This window comes from Bactrocera neohumeralis, chromosome 4, assembly GCF_024586455.1.
Source record: "Bactrocera neohumeralis isolate Rockhampton chromosome 4, APGP_CSIRO_Bneo_wtdbg2-racon-allhic-juicebox.fasta_v2, whole genome shotgun sequence".
In the NCBI taxonomy this organism is placed as follows: Eukaryota; Metazoa; Arthropoda; class Insecta; order Diptera; family Tephritidae; genus Bactrocera; species Bactrocera neohumeralis.
The window spans coordinates 26054021-26075676 of NC_065921.1; the positions used below are offsets into that span (position 1 = coordinate 26054021).

General features: G+C 34.5%; 1 protein-coding gene across 2 annotated transcripts in view; it reads right to left on the reverse strand.

The window, feature by feature from the left end:
• Positions 1-19501, reverse strand: part of LOC126756473 (uncharacterized) — a 179635-nt gene extending 160134 nt beyond the window's left edge. For both annotated transcript variants that reach the window (XM_050469544.1, XM_050469543.1), the window contains exon 1: positions 18193-19501. The gene's annotated coding sequence lies outside the window, so the exon portion shown is untranslated. The remainder of the gene's footprint in view (positions 1-18192) is intronic.
• Between the last annotated feature and the right edge of the window lie 2155 nt (positions 19502-21656).

The window sequence follows — 21656 nt, forward strand, 5'->3', positions numbered from 1 at the left end:
ACATGTTTTCAAGCCAAAGTTGTTGCTGATAATTTACTACACAACAAATATAAACTTTGAGCATATAACTATGTATATGTACAGTACATACAAGTATATACATACATACATACATACATACATACATACATATTACCACACCTTCGAGTCTAATAAAAAAGTATCTTACTAGCTGCTAGCAACTAGCTGCGCATAATATTCTAAGTTTGTGTTAGAAAACCTGTTTTTTTATTTACCTAAACTTTGACTACGTAATTTGCGCGAAAAGCGCGAGTTACTAAAAATAAAGATAACAAAAACAAAAACAACAACTATGAAGACACGCGTAAATTAATTTCGGCAAAGTGAGCTGAACTTGCGAAAAGTTCTTTTGTAGTGTGCCGCAGTTGTTAGATGTTGTCGAAATATTGCCAAAGCATTAATGTCAAAAAATTACTGCAGGAAATTGCAAAATCAAAATCAACTCACAAAAAATTACAAACAAAAAAAAAAAAAAAAAAAAAAAAAAAAAAAAAAAAAAAAAAAAAAAAAAAAAAAAATTAAAAAAAATTTAAAAAAAAACCAAAAATTAAAAAAAAAATAATAATTAAAAAAAGAATTAAAATAATAATTAAAAAAACAAAAAAAATAATATTTTTGAACCCCTGAACCCTCCATCACGGTTGGTTACCATAAGGGGTTACATGGCTTCACGAGTTTAAAAAAATCGATTTTTTTTATTGCCTTATTATATTCTACAACACCTCTAAAATATTGTCCTAAATTTTCAAGTTGATCCGAGTAATAGTTTCGGAGTTACAGCCTTGAGATCGTGGGCCAACTGCGCCGTCTTAAAAGTTTTTCTCGAAACTATGTTTTTGAAGTCAGTTGGCAAGATTTCTCGAGAACTACTCTACTGATCTTCATGAAATTTTACAAAAGTCTTTGAGATACAAGTCTTAAAGGCTTGGACGAAGTAAATTTTTTTCGATTACAACTATTTACAAAAAAAAAATTTTGCGAAATTTTCATTTTTTTGTAAAAATGTCTGCCAAAAATTCAATTTTAAGTTTTTTTCCTTCGTTTAAGTTGTAAGTTAAGGTTTTAACTAAAACACAATTTTTTTTGATTTTAGATGATCCTGTAAAGAGTTATCCAGCCAACGCGGATGCATCTTTCTTCCGAGGGGTCACCGGAAATGGCGTCACAATGGCCGAGTTTAAAATATTTTTTTTTTTTCAAAAATTTCAGAATTTCTTTGTTGATAGTGCATGTTTGCAACAATAAAAAATTCTAATAAACATTTAATTTTTTATATGTGAAAAAAAGTGTTGAAAAAGGCTGTTTTTATCAGAGGAATACTTAGTAACCCCATAAAGGAGATGCGAGAGGTATTGCCAACAACTCCAGGCCATGCACCATGCCAAGTTGCTAATGGGGGTTACAACCTTAGCAGATTTAAATACATATGTCATCAACCGCTCTAGGGATAAATTTAAACTACTTATCGCATTCTACACTGGCCACTAGAAGCTGAAGAAGCACTTATACAACATGGGCCGAGCTTCTTCCGTAAATTATCGGTTCTGCGACAGGGAAGTTGGAACTCTAGAACATCTGCAGACGCAGGTTGAAGGCATTTGGATCCATGTTTCCAAATAGAGTTCAAATCGCTTCGCTAGCACCCCGCAGTATATTGGACTTTATCAATATGCTGGGGCTAGGTGAGTCTTTGTTTTAAGGTTGCGGTGCATTCATCGTCCTTCAAAAATAATAAAGTTTCTATTCAAGTATTTGATTTTAATCGACCGTTGCCTTGGAAAATAATCTGTGTTGAATTTTATTAAATTGTATATAGCTCCTTGGGGAGAAAAGGACGTGTGCACTTATAAACGATAAAATTCTCCGAATTTCAATAACATATCTCACGGATTGACCGATATTTTCGAAAACATGTTCGCTGTAGGAACTTGGTTCCACATATTCGGTAGTCCGTTGTTGACAATTTTGGTCATAAGATTAAGGTTAATTAAAAAGTCTCCGATCTGACATATAGGTACTAGTAGAATTAAATCCACATGATTTTTGGTCTGACGTTGACGACCAAATAACTGTATGAATTTATGTTGAAAAGAAAAAAACAAATAAGTAAGAAAGGGTCAAGTTCGTTTAGGTTAAAATAAAATAGTTTTGAAATGACCGTTGTAATCATGCGCCTATTTTGCCTTATATCTTGACCAAATGTGCTTAGTAAATGCTTATGTAATATATAGAACATATCTTCGATCTACGAAAGTTTAAGGAGGGGAGAAAAATCAAACTGGTATAAATTTTAGAAACTGGTATAAATCTCAGAAAATGGTATAAACCAAAGAAACTGATTTCACAGATGCTAATGAAATCACAACAACTGAAAAAATTACAGTAATTTGTATAAATTACATGAACTGGTATAAATAACAAAAACTGGTATAATTTCTATATTAACCAAATGACAGAAGTGAATGCCCCCTTGCAAACAGTATGCTTAAGATTTCAAATTATAACAAATAAAACGATTTTGAAACCAACGTTACTTATGGCTACGCCCAGTATAAGCTGGATTTGACTCTCATCATAAATAATTGTCATTATACCTGTATATAAAAAGTTGTATTACTGTTATTGAAGCGAGAAAACGTCGAAAAAACAACTGGTATAAATAAGAAAAATTGGTATAACCAAATGCAGTTAAAACAAAGACTTGGTTTGATGACGAGCTTACGGACACTGTCCCAGCAAATTAACCAACAAGGATTGGTATGCTAAATTTAGACGTGGTGAAATGAGCACCGCAGATGGTGAACGCAGTGGACGCCCAAAAAATGTTGCTACCGACGAAAGTATCAAAAAAGGCCACAAAATAATTTTGGATGACCATAAAGTGAAGTTGCTCGGGATAGCAGGCACTCTAAAGATGTCAACTGGGTACATCATATCAGTCACGAATATTTTGGTACGAGAAAGCTCTGTGAAAAGTGAGTGCAGTGCGAGCTCACTAGTGACCAAAAAACGACGAGTGATGATTCGGAACAAAGTTTATAGATGTTCAAGCGTTATAAACCCGAGTTATTGAGTCGATATGTAACAATGGATGCAACATCGATCCATCAATTCCCTCCGAAGACCAATCGACAGCCTCTGAAATCCAATCGTCAGTACTCTGATTGGACTGCACATATTGGACCTGCTCTAAAGCGTTGTCGCATCACTCGACTGGCAAGTTCATGGCGCCTGTATTTTGAGATGCAATGGAATAATTCTCATTGACTACCTTGAAAAAGAAGCACTATCAACAGCGAATATTACATGACGTTACTGGACCGTTTGAAGGACAAAAGCCAAAAAAGGGATGTATTTGAAGAAAAAGAAAGTGAAGTTTCACCAAGACAATGCATCGTGTCAAAATTCAGTGGAAACTATGGCAAAAATCCATGAATTGGACTTCGAATTGCGCCCGCATACACCGTATTCTCCAGATCTGGTCCCCAGCGACTATTTCCTGTTCTCAAACCTCAAAAGAATGCTCGCTGTGAAGAAAGTTTGGCATGAAATGTCAGTGTATGCCGTCGTTCGAGGTTCAGAGACAAAGTGACCACATCTGCCATTCAAATATTTTTCCAAATTCCTTAGCTTAACTTTTAACAATACTCCGAAAAGAAAATTTCAAAATATATTGCAACTAGAAAGAGCATCATCGAATGAAATTAAGTGTTTGAGCATAACTACCTTTCTAAACCGCCGAAGAATACAAAAACTTCCGGAATTATTAGTTTCTTAATATTTACTCCGCTTCGATGCTGATTGCGGACCGTCTTACTACAATAATTAAAGGGCGTGCACCACTGACGTAAGTACCCATGAAAAAAATCACTCGCACCAACTGTTGTTCCAAAAAAAAAAATTCAATAATTAGTTCTTGTCTACTCTTCATGCTTTCATGTTAGAATTTTCATAATCACCTAAGGGTTAAACAGCAAAACTCATCAAAATTAACAGGAAATCTCATTCATATTTTCACACACACACACACACACACAAATAGAAATGCTGTTACTCTTCGTATCAGCATTGCAACACTCGGAAACATGTGAAATCGGCACGCAAGATAACACTTAATGCTCGTTGTACTGAAAATGGGAGTAAGTACATTCTGAAACGCATACCCCGCTTCATGTTTGTTGGTATGTTGCAAGCATGTAACTACAAATATTACTCAACGCCTCTTTCGCTTAGATAATCTAAGCGCTACACAGAAAGAAGTAGCCAAGAATAGCAAAAGTATTGCGGTACTTACTATTTACTCGGCTCACATTGTTAGATTACTGAGGAGTGAATATGCATTACTCGTACATCTAAATATACACACATAGAGCTATACATACATATTTACTTTAATTGAGTTAACTTAGTAAATATTGAATGAGAGTTACAAAGCTAACTTCGGTCCCTGTAGTGAAAATCGCCGAAAGTTTCAATAACTCAATTTTTGAATAATTCCTAATGTTTGTTTTTCAAATCAGGCAAATGGCAACACTATTCCGAAATATTTCACTAAAGCCCTAAAAGCATTTCTTATTATAGCGATATAACCAAATTTTGAATTTTTTCGTTTTTGATTTCGTTTATTCGTTTAGAAATTTAATTATGGTGGCAACCACGTTTCTAAGTTTTATATACATATGTATATGTATATAAGCATGAAAGTACTATATTGAAATTTTCTAACAACAATAAATTGCAAATTGTTTTTGTGTTACTTAATTATGTAACAGGTGGCAACCCTCAAAAATATTATTTTCTTTCTATAACTTCAAAAATAACTTTATTTTCTAACGCTTTAAAAGCACTTTTTATTATTTCTACAAAATTAAAATTAAAAAAGGTGGCAACTACGTTCTTAAGGTTTCATAACAAGACCTTTAAAGCATAAAATTACTTTATTGAAATTTTTTGACAACAGCAAATGGCAATTTAATTGCTTTTGACTTAAGTATGTAACAGGTGGCAACCCGCAAAAATGTTATTTTTATTCTATAACTTCAATTACTTTAAAAATTATAATAAATCCTTTAACCACACTGTTTTGGGATATTTTTGCCAGCTATTTAGGTATGAAATTTTAATTTTTTTCCTTTACTATTGATTTAGAAATTTAAAAACGGTGGCAACCACGTTATTAAAGTTTCATAACAAGGCTTTTAAAAGCTTAAAATTAATATGTATGTTGACTTTTTATAACAACAATAAATGTGAAATCGTCTCCTTGTTACTTAATCATGCAACAGGTGGCAACGCTCAAAAATATAATTTTCATTCTATATCTTCATTAACTCTGAAAAAATAATAAATTTCATAAACATACTGTTTTGCAATTCTCTTGATTTTATTTAATTATAAAAGCAGGTGGCAACGCTACATATTTTTATTTTACAACATAAAAATTATGAAAAGTTTGAAAATTCATAGCGTACCGTTTTGTAAATTTATTGGTTATTACTTATTTATATACAAGTAAGCAAGTTTATAAGGTGGCAACACCTAAAAACTATTTTTTTTCAGCCTAAAAATTTTCAGCTAATTTATAGAAAATAAACAAAAAATTTCATTAATTATTTTTTGCCATTTTTATTATTATAAAAAAACATATGGCAACCATTTGTATAAATTTTTTGGTTTTTGTCATCTTGATAATGAAAAAATCTAAATTAAAAATTTCATTGATTTTTTCTTGTTTTTGTTTTATTATCAGAAAATAATAAGTTTATTGGTTATTACTTAAGTATATAAGCAGGTTTATTAGGTGGCAACACCTAAAAACTATTTTCTACAGCCTAAAAATTTTCAGCTAATTTATAGAAAATTATTATTATCAAAAAAAAACAAGTGACAACTTTTTTTTGTTTTTTTTACTTTTAGTAATCCCGATAGTAAAAAGTCTAAAAAAATTTCATGAATTTTGTTTTATTGTCTAAATAAAAAATTTCATGAATTTTTTTTTATTTTTTTTTTATTATTACCAAAAAATGTGGCAACCATTTTATTATTTTTTTGTGGTCTAAATGAAGAAATTTAAAAATCTTCAAAAAATTCATTAACAATTTTTACCTTTTTTTATTATTATAAAAACACATGTGGCAACCATTTGTATATATTTTTTTTTGGTTTTAGTAACTTCAACAATGTAAAAATCCAACTGGAAGCTTCACTAATTTTACTTTTATTAAAATGTTGTTAAAAATTGACGAACGCATGTACCGACCAATAATTTTCCTACTGGGTCTCTTTACAAATGAATATGCCTTTGGTGCTGCTATACAGAATCAAAGCTATAGCGGAGCTTGAAAGAAGACCCACAAACTCTGATTCGTGTCAGAATCTTATCAAAGCTAGAGCTGAGAAATCTCGCTGTGATAGGCATAGATACACATACACACAACTGTGTATGCGCAGATGGCATGTGTGCTTGTGGCAACGCAATAAAACGCCAAAAACAGATAGCGAGGCGAGAAGTGTCATCAAACAAAGTAGCAGCAAAAGGCGAAACAAGAACAACAAAAACACAACTACCTACTCACAATCGTACAATTTTGTGGTAGGCATCATACTACATAGGCATACAATTGCTTATCTATGTGAATATGGGTGTGTGTGTGTGCGCGAGTTTGCCCCAATTTCGCTGGAGTTGCAGACGCACGCTCGTATGATTGTGATATTACTGCCATATTTGTTCACATTTGAGGCTTATCACACTCAGCACACTTACAACAACAACAAACGGTGGCATAACATAGCCCAGCACAGTATGACTTGGCGTGGCATGGCATAAGATCGGAAGCCGCTTAGGGCGCTGTGCGTTTGTTAATATGTTCATGTACATACATATGTACATATGTGAGAGTAGCTAAGCCCCCAAGTGTACAATTTATTTATAATTTATACGCGTTTGTTGTTGTAAATGTGTGTGCAACAATGTTGCCGGCGGCTATTGTCGCTAGCAGTCAGTCGGTCGACAGCATTTCGTCAATGTTGCCGTCGAACAAAAGCAAAAATCGCATTTGGGCAAAGCAGAAAGCAACGAAAAAGCAAAAGCAACAACAAAAACAACACATTCAAATCGGTAAAATATGCAGCAGAACAACTCTCGTGCCACAGTCGCATAAATAATACGCGAAAGCATTGTGCTGCCAAAGCCGCATGCCAGCTGCAGATCGGCACCGGGAGCGTATTGCCAACATACTTACACATATGTACATACATCTAGAAATTCATGTACATACATACATACACACATACATATACATAAGCCGCTGAACTGTGTGGCATGCATGTTGTCTGCGTTGCTGTTGTTAGTAGCAGCAGTAGTAGTTGTTGTTGCTGTTGTTGCGCCAGCTATTTTGCGATTATCATTATCATTCACGCACACATATCATACGCAAATACGCGAAAAGCTCATAAATTGCAAGCGTTGTGAGGCAGAAGCATAAATAGCGAACGTCGGCGGTTTTGTTGCTGCAACCGACACACACACACATATGCATACAAACATACTATATCCGCGTATGAATTTGGATTTATCTCGGTGTCTTTTTGTTATTTTGTAGTTTGTTATTTGTTTGTTGTTGCTGTTAACATTGTGTGCCACATTGTCATAATTTTACGCAGCTTTTATTGTTGTTGTTGTTAGTGGCAGATATATATAATTATGCATATCAGCAAATTTATAAAGCGCTCACACATTTACATGTAAACATATGTACATACATATGTATATGGATATGTGCGTATGTGTACGCTTAAATATTTCCTTTTGCGCCCTTTAGGTACTGTGCCACTCCGGTATTTTTACGTTGACGACCAAATAAGAGTAAGAATTTATGTTAAAAAGAAAAAAAAGCAAAATGAGTAAGGAAGGGTCAAGTTCACTTGGAACCGACCATACATTCATATGATCTTATATGCTTATGTAACATATGTACATATAGACGAGTTTTTCGATTCGCCAAAGTTTAAGAAGTCGCAACTAAATCGAACTGGTATAAGTCTCATAAACTGGTATAAATAACAGAATGTGATATAACTTTCATAAACTGATATAAATCACACAAAACGGTATAAATAAGAGAAACTGGTATAATCACTATGTAAACCAAAAGGCATAGTTTGATGCCCAGTTATAAACAGTATGTTTAAGATTTCAAATTATACCAAATAAACTAGCATAAATTGTAGAAGGTGGTATTTTATTCTTAAAATGACACAATCACACAAACTGATAGAAACCTCAAAAACTGGTATAATCACTATATAAACCGAAAGGCACAGATTGATGCCCAGTTATAAACATAATGCTTAAGATCTCAAATTATACCAAATAAAATGGCTTGCTCAACATTTCCAATTAAACCAAATGCAATAGCGTCGAAAATACCGTTATAACCATAAGGCTTGTTGTGTCTTATATCTTGCTCAGATGATCTTATATGCTTAAGTAATAAATAGAAGATGTCTTCGATTCGCCAAAATTTACGGAATGGTAACTAAATCAAACTGGTATAAATCACACAGAAAGTTGTGTAAATCCTTAACACTGATATAAAACTCAGAAAGCGATTTACACTTCTTAAACTGGTATAAATAACACAAACTGGTATAATCTCTTAATGAACCCAATGGCACAGGTTGCTAAGAGTAAGCAGCTTCATTTATACATATATTTCTTTTCTTCATTAAAGTTTGAGGGCTGGCAAGTCGAACAAAAAATTGGTATAAACTGGTATAATTTAGGTGGTATAATCTAAAAGAGGTAGAATAGCAACCGATATATACACATGTAATAAAACCTTCTGATATTTAAAACATGTTTGAGATACATATAATCTTTTCCCAAAAATTATGTCTTTATTCCTTTACTTTTAACTCCTTAAATTTCTCTTAAGCAGAAATATTGTTTCCCAAAGCTCAAAGCAGATGTTTGCTCTTAACATAATCAACTGCATTTATACATAGCTATATAAATAAAAAATTCTTCTTTCACTCGTAAAATCAGGAGAAGTAGCGAAACGAACAAGCAACTAGTATAAACTGGTATAATCCTGTTGAGAGATCCTGTATGAGATTTTAAACAGATATGTACTATATATCGATTTTGACTCAAATGTAACAATCTGGACGATATTCTTAACGATCTACGAAATTTAGAAACGGTTGAAAACCTAGTGGGCTGCTTTTCATTATCAACTTAACAAATACATTCCAACTTTATCTTAATTATAATCGATCTAAGTGTCCAGAAACACAAAAGACACCATTTAAATACACATGGGTCCACATTATCTCTATTTCTTTATGTCCTTTCAAACAACCGTTGTTCAACAAAGCCATAAAACCCTTGTACGATACATTACGCTCGGCTATGATAAACATTTTTGGCAAATGAGCTAAAAAACGAGCACACAGCACATTAAGCAGCAGAAAAATTTTGCCAGCGGCTCATTGACTTACTGTCCTACTCTGTCGTTCTTTCCGTGTCACTCATTCTACCCAGTACATGTAAGGCAAAAGCTAGGGCGCAGCATTATCGTAAATTTCACGCAAATGTACTAACATTTACATATTTAGATATGTATGTATGCATATGACTCGGCTATAAATAAATGTATATTTGGGTAAAAGTAAGACTGCTCTTCAATAGAACTCTACTTGGCCTAGGCTCGCAAAACGTTAAAAATAGTTAAATGACACCGCACTGAGGGGTAACATAGTTGGTGAGGACACGTTAATTATTTTTGGTTTTAGATACTTATCTAGGCATACATTTATGATATTAACAGCTCACAACTTCCAATCGTAGACCAAGTATCCTCTGGGTAGCCGAAAACCCGTTTAAACCATCCATTTGAAGGCGAGCTAAAGTGAGAAGGCGAAACATCCCTCCATAGGGTTGTATGCTAGGTTTGGGACCCGCCACGTAAACAACACCCCGAATAAAAAGATCAAAACAGTGTGTCTACGTCAAGAAAGAAGATGAACAGACATTAAAAAAGACCTTATGAATGAGACAAGAGTGATAGCGAATGCATCAACAGTTCGCCGGAGGCTTGAAAAGACAACAAAAAACGGCCGACGTCTTGCAAAAACACTTTTTTGAGCAACGAATGAAAAAACCGCCATATACACGAGCAAAAGCGCATGAAAATTGGTCGGTTTAACATTGGCAGAGCCAATTTTCTCGGATGATATCCGCCAGGGAGAAAGGTTCAGCGGATAATCCTAAAAATCACAGTACGCCAGGCAGTCAGCAGGCTGATCTGGGGCTGTTTTTATATGTTTATAGTGGAGTTCATGAATGGGATTAATTGAAGGGAGGAGTCAACTGTGAGGCCTATTCAAAAATGCTGGAAGCCAACATCGAATAACGGTATCAACACCAAAACGAGGCCACCTTTCAGAACGATGCTGCGCTATCTCAGTGCTCAGCCATGCCGCGGGTCCATCCATCTAACCTAATCTAATTTTGATCTTCTACCTTGCCCCGATTTAAAACCCAACGAAAACCTATGGATGATTATAAATGACCAGGTAGCCGCACAGAAGTCGAAGAACCAAAAGGACTGTATTCTGCCTTTTTGAAGATATGATGATATGGAGCTCGGATTACTGCATAAGCTCATATCGTCAATGTCAACAAGAATGGCTATGACTAAAGAAGGCATGACAAGGTACTGATTGAAATATTTCACAATAAATAGAGTAAAATTGTGAAATAAAGACAAAAAATTTCTTGATTTTAATAAAATAAGCGATTATAATTTTTTCCATGTTCTAAATCTCAAAATATTGTTTCCCAAATTAGGAATGAATTATTTCTCTCTACAAAAAGCTCAAAGTCTCTACTTGCAACTACTTTTTTCTTATCTTTATTTATCAAACATTTTCACAATGCAATGCAGAAACCCCAACCACCATTAGCCACACACCAGGCGTGGTTATTCATTGTCAATGTGATTCAATGAAAATTCCATAGAAAACAAAAAAACAAAAGCAAAAAGCAAAGGGCGCCTCAACGCTTATCACAAATAATTAATTTCCAAAGAATTACCAAAGTAATTTATGTGTAATGCAAGCACATTAGTTAAATTAATTAAATAACGACTGGCATTTGCCATCAATCAAAGCAGCAAAAACGAGCTACAAAAACAAAGACAAATAAATTGAAACAAAGGAAACGTCAACAAAATTAGCAAGTATATGCCATTAGGTGGTTAGGCAGGCGTTTAGAATATCAGGAAGTGACGGATTTTTGGTAGATTGGTTGAAATACTAGGGGGGTTCATAAGTACCCGAAAAAATTTCATTATTATTGCTTTGTGTGAATCATTACAGCATTGTATTACAAGATATGCTTTTGTATTTTAATTTTGGTGACGTTTGGCGAGTCTTATAGGGTGTTCCACAAGTTCATATTTTTAATAAACAGCTTAAAAAATTTTATTTTTTAAGTTAGGAGCAAATTTTGGCATTACAAACGTGACATTTCCACAGAATAAAGCTTTTGATGGAAATTTTTTTTATATTGGTGACGTTTATTGATTCTTAAAAGGTGTTCCACAAGTTCATATTACTTAATAAACAGCTCAAAAACTTTATTTTCCAAGTGGGGTGCAAATTTTTGCAATACAAACGCACCATCTGCATAGAAAAAAACCTTTGAAAAGAAATTATGCTTAAAAAATCTTTAATTTGACTTTTAAGGACCAACCTAAGACCAAACTTTGTTTAAAACAATGTAATTAACGGTATATAGGTGAGCCAAAAGCAATTTTTTTAGTAAATTGATAAGCAGTCGAGTAGCTGAGTGCCTGTGGATTGCAAAATTGTAGTGAAAATTACAAAAACACAAACAAATACATAACTGTTATCGAACACTTATCGATTTCGTAATTCAACTAAAGTGCTCTCAACTCAGAACAACTGCGCTAAATGAATGAATGTGAGCGCAGCTAGGTTCGTAAGCACGCTGGTGTGGGGCTGAGGGCTTAAGGGATTGCAACATACGTTTCCTAGATACATATCTACATAGACACATACCTATTTACTTGTTAACACTTATCTATAAAACTATTATTTCAATATGAACTCTATCAGCAGTCAACAATATCTACTTGAACCACACTTAATCGGCGGCAAAAAAATTGTCTGGCTTACTGTCTCTCCTTCAATGTAAACATGCATGTTTGCGTGAATCAACCGCTGTGACGTTTCAAGTGCCGTTGATAGCCACAAAATATGAAATTATTAACTATAACACTGCGTACAGTGACAATGAAAAGTATGACGCTGAAGATGATGATGATGATCAGGCAAATAAAACAGAACAACAAAAATCAAGAAAGCAATTAAAATTGCAGCAACAAATGTGTTGTAAATTATGTGTGTTTGTGTTGTTGTGAATGAAGCGATCATTAAGGCAATTGACAAGTTCACAATCACCATACAATTTACTTCTCAAGTCCACACACACATGCAAACACATATATTAATACAGGCGAGTTTATTCACACACTTTCTCGCACTCCGAAGTCCACGAGGGCCCACTTCGGTTACCGAGAGTGGGAAAAAAGGAAATTATAAGTTTTATTTTCATAACAAGCATTGTTCAGACGCATGTTTTTGTTGTAACAAGCAATTATTGAAAATAAAAATGAATGCATGAATGAGTTGGTGGGCAGGCGGCAAGGCGAAAAGTTAAATATGCGTGTGTACAGATATAAATAATAGACCTCTGTGACAACTTACAAGCAGTAAAGGGTGTGTCAATGGGTATTATTGGTGTTACTTATGAAAGAATAAGTGATATATTACAACAAATTGAGTTTTTTGGGATAAAATATATGAGCAAATAGAAATTATTTCGATAGTTTCTAGATATCAGATTTATGGCTAATTTTTTCTTGAAGGTAAGCTTAAGATTTTTCATCAAAATATTCTTTGTAGAATATGGTCGAACGAACGCATGCCCAACGATTGAATTTTAAGTGTGTTCTGTCCAATCCACAAAAAGGGAGATCCCACTATCTGCGCCAATTACCGTGTGATAAATCTCATCAACATCTCATAAAAGGTTCTAGCGAGCGTATTGAGTAAAAGATTAAAGCCCACCGTCAACAAACTGATTGGACCTTATCAGTGTGGCTTTAGGCCTGGAAAATCCACAACTGGCCAGATATTCACCATGCGCCAAGTCTTAGAAAAGCCCTGTGAGAAGAAAATTGACACGCCTCAGCTCTTCGTCGATTTCAAAGCTGCTTTTGGCAGCACGTAAAGGAACTGTCTTTATGCCGCGATGTCTGAATGTGGTATCGCCGCAAAATTATTACGGCTGTGTAAACTGACATTGAGCAACACCAAAAGCTCCGTCATTATCGGGAAGGACCTCTCCGAGCCATTCAGCCAAGGCGACTCCCCATAGTGTAACTTCTTCAATCTACTACTGGAGAAAATAACTCGAGCGACAGGGTGTACAGCTGCTCGCGTACGACGATGATATTGTTATCATTAGCCTCAATAACCTCGCCGTTAGTTCTGCTTTCTCCAAAATTGATAAGGAAGCGAAGCAGTGAACGAGGGCAAGACGAAATATCTCCTGTCAACATACTAAAAGTCGTCGCACTAACGACTTGGCTGCCACGACACTGTCGACAGTCATAACTTCGAAGTCGTATATAATTTCGTCTGTCTTGGAACCAGTATTAACAGCAACAACAATGTCAGCCTTGAAATCCAAAGCAGAATAACTCTTGCCAACAGCTGCTACTTCGGATTGAGTAGGCAATTGAGAAGTAAAGTCCCCTCTCAACGAACAAAGACCAAACCCTATAAGTCACTCATTATTCCCGTATTGCTAAATGGTACAGAGGCATGAAAAATGACAATATCTGATTAGTCGACGTTACGAGTTTTCCAGAGAAAGGTACTGCAGAAGATTTATGGTCCTTTGCGCTTTGGTCACGGTGAATACCGCATTCGATGGAATGATGAGCTGTATGAGATATACGATGACATTGACATAGCTCAGCGTATTAAAAGGCAGCGGCTACGCTGGCTAGGTGATGTCGTCCGAATGGATGAAAACACTTCGGCTCAGAAAGTATTCGACACAGTACCCGCCGTGGGAAGCAGAAAAAGAGAAAGACGTCCATTTCGTTGGAAAGACCAGGTGGAAAGGTATCGGTTACACATGAAATCTCCAATTGGCACCAAAACGGTGTCTACGCGAATAAAGAAGAAAACGATTTATGAAGAAGTACAATAAAATGCCAGCTGAGTTCAAAAAATTGCGATTATGCCATACTTTGTGACAAACTCAATAATCCCTATTTGGATACCCTGTATACGTGAATAATGTCAATGTACTTTAAACATATGTAAACAAGATACAAAACGCATCACAATTATGGCAAGCAATCATAAAAGTAAAAGCATATCTCTACATATACATATATATTTAAGTATATATTATATGTATGTATGTATGAACATATATATTTGTTGTTATATATGACTAACCATCACATAAAATGCACGTGGTTCGGTTTAGAACCTTGCTTTTTAGGAGGAAAGAAAGTAGATGGTTAAGATAACTTTTCGATAATCTTTCAAAACATTTTTGGATACAAAAATCTTATTTAAAAGAGTTTGATGTTGGTTTGGATAACAACATGACCTTTAAACTCTTATTTAACTTAGCATAATGAAAAGGTTCTCTTTCACAACAAGGTTCAGCAGTTTGTTGATGCAGCAAGTATTTCCAAACTACTCAAGTTCTGAAAACGCTAGACACAAATATTTTACACACATGTAAGTATGTAAATATAAATATTTTCGACCTTTTGAAAAATACTAAAAAATCCCAAAATTCTAACTTCCTCAAGTCAACAAAAAAAAACCACAAATTATGAAGGTCGACTTAATTGCATTAAATATGGGAGCCAATACCTGACAGGTTTAATGAATAAGGGCGCGAAGGTGTCATGTGCTGTTTGTATATTTGAGGGCGGTACCTGAAGCAATGAAAACGTAAAATACCAGCACCCGCACCATAAGAGGAAACAGATGTTGCGCTTAGAATATTTTTTGAAGAGTGAAGGCAGCTGGCTTTGGGACACTTGTGGGAACTACAAGGGCGAAACAAAAATAGTTTCACACAAATTTGTGAACATATGTACAAGTATCTACATACATATGTACATACTATATCTACTTGATGTCTATATGAAAATATCGTTCAACGAAATATGTTGAAATAGCAAACGAAGTTTGGAAAAATCAGTGAAAAAATTAAAAAAATATATTTAAAATGCTTGTGACTGCAACACTTCATTGAAAATTTTATGAAAAGAACAAGTTTTATAGTAAACGTGCAAATATTTAAACAACAATAATTTATTGTGAAAGAGTTACAGTTAAAGAGAGTTTGATGATAACTTGCGATAATCATATAACTGCTTACTCTTTATTTATTATTGGTTTATGCCAGTTAATGTGCTTTTTGCCAGTTGTTTGTCCGATTTGCCAATTTTCATATGCAGGCAGATCGAATAAAGCTGCAACGACTTTATTTTCCATATTTTGAGAATTTTAAAATAAAAATTAACGTATCAGTTTCGCACACTCACAACAAATAGTCTGCTTAAGTTGCCCAGACGCCGCAACAACAATAAAATAGGTAGTTAGTCATATGCAGTTGCAGATAATTGGCTACAATAACAGTGTGTGACTGACCTCTAACGTTAATTAAATTTCACATTGCTTGATGATTTTCTAAAATTGGCTAATTATAGTGCAGGCGCTAGCTTAATGAGCCACTGGCGCTAGCTGATGGTCAACAGGTATCAGTAGTTGCAATTTTATTTGCAAATTCAATGTCAAGTAGTGTGAAGGGCTTTATGTTGTACATAATATATTAAAATATTAGTGAAAGCAGTAAAAAAAGTTAATCCGTTAAAAACAACGCGAGAATTTACACTGCGTCATTAAGTGAATCATACTAAAGTATAAAATTAAGTAAATTTAATTAAAAAGATTCTAAACAGAAATAATTAAAATTTATTCGAAACAGGAAATTTATTTGAATATTAAGTACTCGTACTGTTTATTAAGTGCCTAATTTACAGTTAGAGGCCGCAAAAAAACTTATGGTATATTATGCTTGTCGATGCCTTAAAAAAATGCAGCATTGTGAATTAAATTATATTTGTTATAATAAACAAACAGAAATTTATAAATATTTTTTCAAATGGACTCACAAAATAAAATAATAGTGAATAGTGAGGTATATTCATTCAGTTATTCCTTTTTTAAGCTCAAATATAATGCGCTGAGGAGGGCGAATCCAACAAGGCTGGTATCAAAAAAATGGTGAAGTCTCTAAGACAATTCCTTTTTTTCTATGTTGGTACTTATTTTTTATTTTTGGCAATATATGCAATATTTTATTTTTCTGATTTATCAGGTGAAAACAGGCAACCCTTGTTTATTTGCAGAAATCGATAAAAGTGTTATTAAAAAGTTAGAAGACTAAAGCCTCTATGAAAATGTAGCATTATCGTTACTAAAACAGAATTTTTAAAGTGTAGCTACATTATACTATAAAAATCATTCTAAAAAATTGAACTAACAACAAGTGGGGATGGGCTAACTAGGCTAGGTTTTGCAAAACTTCGCTAAAACTACTAAAAAAATGTTACTTAAGAATTCAACATGCATTAACAGAGAAAATCGAATAGTTTACAATCCAGTTTGGTATCTTATCAGTTTTGTTTGTTCGGGAAAGGTATTTTTTTCGACTACAATTATTTGAAAAAAAAAGTGTCGCGAAATTTTCACGGAAATTCCAATTTTCAGTTTTATCTTTTGCCCAAGTTCTAAGTTAAGGTTTTAACTAAAACGCGTACTTTTTTCACTTTAGATGATCCTGAAAGGAGTTATACTGCCAACGCGGGCACACATTTTTCCGAGGGGTCACCGAAAATGGTGTCGCAATGGCCGAGTTAAAAATACTTTCTGCTAAAAATTTCAGAATTTCCTTGTTAACAATAAAAAATTATAATAAAATATTAAATTTTTTATATGAGAAAAAAATTGTTGAAAAAATACTGTTTTTTACCCGGGGAAACCCATTTAACTCCTTAAGCAATTTAAAAGTGTTCGAATAACTTTTTTTCAGCAAGTTTGGTTGAAATAGCTATAGTGGTTTGTGGGATATGCTCATTATCTATTATACGCCAATTTACCGTCACTTGTCACTGGGATACATTTGTAGCAAATAACGGTTTCGTATCTTAATTTTGAGCTTAGTTATAGCTCTTTACATATTTTCGCTTAATGTCATTTTGTTGGCACGCCTATGAACCAAGTCGCCCTTATGCAATGAAAACTTGCCTTAAGTGCCAAAGACCTTATAGTCAAAGATTAGCCACGATATTTCAATAGTTATATGTGGATACAACACTTTGACCTTGATCTTGATTTGTTTTAGGTACCACAAACAACATTTAAGTGAACAAATTTATAATATTCTATAGCAAGATGTTGCGAGCGTAAAAAACTAAAAAAAAAATCTAAAGATCAAATTCGATTATTCAGAGCTCCAGTTTTATATAAATAATTTCATAGTCATCTTATTAAAATTTCGATTTTTTATGTTGTCAAAGTAAAACTATTTAGCTTTTGTGAATACAAATTTGCACCTAATAATCAAAAAAAAATAATATCGTAGAAAACATAACGAAATCGCACAATTTTTATAAGAAACTGTTTCATAGCATATTTGTTCATATTTGCATAATTTTTGTAAATTTTCTTTAATAATTTTATAGCTTTTTTATAATTTTTTGAAATAATCACTTTTTACCAACCAAAAACCAGTGTGAAAATTCGTAATTCATCATGGATTTACTCTCCTACCATCTTCTACGAAATTCTATGACTATTTTATAATTTTTTATTATCACCAATCAATCATTTATTCACATTTGCCCAACTTTTAGGTGCTAGTGCTCCAAATAGCACAAAACTTATTTGAATTTAAATGTATTTTTTTTATTTGGAGCATTATCTTATCACCGAAAGATAATTAAAAATATATTAAAACTTATATTTGCATATATTTACCTCAAAAATTACGACGCTGTGAGTTGAAATGTGATTTTTAACAAATTTTCTTCTAAACTTGTTTGCCTTCGTTTAAATTTCTTAAAATTCACTTGTATTACTATAATTAGCACAAGAATTTCTGTATTTTATAATCACTTATTAAGCCTATTTGCATTTATCGCGTACAACAATATTTGTATATTCATGTATGTGCATGCAGTAACTTGCAGAACAATTTCTTTGCAATAAATCTTCGCTTATCGCTCACAATTCAACACTTTCACAATTTAGCGTAAATTTCTGCAACAATTCAGCATTTAATAAGCACATTTGCCCACAAATAAATAATTTCCATTTTACACACACTTCATTTGCGATAAACGCATACAATGGCGGCTCATTACTTGAGCTGGCCGGCCTTTGGCTTGTGACTCCCGGGTCTCGCCAACAACAAGCACAGCAATCCAAAAGGGCGAATATGCACGATAATTAACTTTTCTTCGTTGTTGTTCACTTGATTTTGATGAATTATAATGAATTTATTCGCGTACGCGTTGTAAGTAGTTTTTTCGATTTTGCCTTTGCGACTTTTTTTTACTTTTTTATTGCCTCTTGAGTTTACTTTTTTGCTGTGTAATAATAAATTCAACAACTGCAACGCAAAATGAAGCACAACGAATTGCCGACACAAAACGAACACACCGACACTTACTTGTTACAAAATGCAGCACAAAAAGGGGGAGGGTAACACGGCACTACGTACAAAGTGCAGCGGCAGCGCAGCGACCAGCTGACGTTTATTATTTATTGTATGCGCTACACTTATGTTTGTATGTGTATGCACGTCTAGGGGGTCTGACCGGTCGTTAATGTTGAGAATGTTGCGCGTTTGCCGGCAAAATATGCAACAATTGCAGAAATGCTGGACGCGGTGAGTACTACGACTGCACTGCTAGCTGGCAGCTGCGGCACCGACAACTGCCACGATTTCGCGACAGGTGACAGCTGTCAATATTTGCCCCTGCAACGCACACTAGGGATTAACTATTGCTCACGCACATTTGTTGCGACACAATTTTCCTCGTTTCTAGTAGTATTTCTAATGATTATTTCCATTCAAATTAAATACACCGAAAGTTGCGAGGTTCGTAGCGAGAAAATATGTAAGACACACGCGCACGCACTTGAATATCGTTTAAATTATAGTTGGAGAAAACATATCAAAAATTACTTTGGAGTGTTAGAAAAATTGAAAGAAATCATAAAACCGAGCGACGAGAAGCGAAGTTATTTCACACAACATCCAAACTAAACGAACAGACGACGAATACTGAATTCGCTGCTGCTGCTGCTGGCCAAATGCTACGCCAGTTACTTGCTACGACTCCAGTGGCAAAGGCAAACCAGCTGCGGTGCACTGAGAGCGCATGCATTTGCGTGGCGGCAGAGAGCGTCTTCCGGTGTGGTGTTTGCTAGTATTGAGCGGTACGCGTTGAAATGGAACGGAGAAGAGCAACAAAGTTGTGTGGGAGAGACCAATTCGTCTGAGTTTTATTTAAGTAGGCACGAAATGGTAATGAAACGTTAGGTTTTATAGTAAGCGTTGGGTGGTGGGGGGCATTTGCATTGTTTGTGGAGGTCGTTGGTGCAGAGCGCGTATAAGAGTTTGCGAATGTTGTGAAAGAGGAGGTGAAGTAAAATACGAAAATGCATTTGTTTGTGCTGAAGTCGCAATCAGCTGTGCGGCGGCGAATTGGGGTGGATAAGACGTGTGTAGAAAAACAAAAAAACACAACAAATAAGAAATACATAAATAAATGAATCTAAGAATCATAATAATAAATAAACTAACAATTTAATTGCAAGTAAAATTAAATTAAATTAAAATTAAACATAGAGAATCAAAATTAATGATATGAAGATAGTTTGATAATTTTAAATTAATTTTTTTGCACGAAAAAAATATTGTATGTACATTCGCGTTAATGCCTGTGAAACAATGCTTTCCTACTACCAGGATACCGTGAAACTGGCAATAAGTCTTCGTTCTATGCGTACGACCCGGAAACTGACAATCAAGCGGCCGAATATTGAGACAAAAGTGAGCAGAAGCCGAAAAACACATGAAAGCAGGTCAAAAATCGAGGTTATATTGGCAGTTTTCTTTGATTATCGACGTGTGGTGCACTCCGAACTCCTTCCGACCCGCCAAAATGTCAACATGGAATACTATTTGAGTATTATGGGTCGAATATGTTGGTATCTTTATAGCAAAACATGTTGAAACTGTTCTAGATTATGGATGTAGGAGTAAAATTACTTGTACAACCAATCTTATAGAAAGAACTGTACAGTTTGAGCCAACTAACGCGCAATTTTAAGGTGTGAGTATGACTCCTTAATTTAACTAAATAACTGGTCAATTACAAAGTTCTCGGCCACTCATAGTTTTCCAAAGTTTGTTTTTGTCTATTATTCATCCCCTCAAGAGTAGTACATTAACTATAGCGACCCTTCAACTTTTCGATTACAATCGGCCTCAGTTTTGGCGATCACCTCTTCATTCGACGAAGATTTACATATTTCTTTTGTTGATTGAACTAAATTCTTTTTTCAAGGTAGTTAATAAAAATTATTTCATACATATCTCAAAATACAGATCCCTTAACTTTCCCTGCCGACTGTTGTGTTTTTCCACGTTTTGGAGCGGGTTCATGGTGTGCAGTTCACTCGGAAGACTGTCGATTGTACTATGGAGTAAAACGATAGAGTCTTGTTTCATCCATTGTCACATATCGAGACAAAAACTCGGGCTTATTACGCTTGAGCATCTACCAATCTTTGATGTTTAATTTTTCTGGGGCAGTGTCGAGAAACTACGGAAATAACACTACTCCAGCGTACTGAATGGCAGTGAAAGCATAACAGCAAGAGATGGTGAACCGGTTTCTCCAATCGATGACGATGGAGCAGGCGTTCCATTGCCCGACCATGAAGAAATTCGATTAGAAATTATCAGTTTAAGTATAACAACTGATAAGGAGCATGCATCAGCTTATTTATAGCATACGGTCAGACGAAATCATGTCCGACGATTGGAACTTATGTGTGCTCTGCCCAATTCACAAAAAGGTAGACCCCACAATTTGCGCCAACTACCGTGGGATAAGTCTCTTCAACATCGCATATAAGGTTCTATCGAGCGTATTGTGTGAAAGATTAAATCCCACCGTCATTAAACTGATTGGACCATATCAGTGTGGCTTCAGCCCTGAAAAATCAACAACCGACCAGATATTCATCATGCGCCAAGCGTTGAAAAAGATGTATGGAAAGAGAATCGACACATACCATCTCCTCGTCGATTTTAAAGCTGCTTTTGACAGCAAGAAAAGAAGCTGCCTTTATGGCACTATGTCTGAATTTGGTGTCTCCGCAAAACTAATACGGTTGTGTTAACTGATGTTGAGCAATACCGTAAG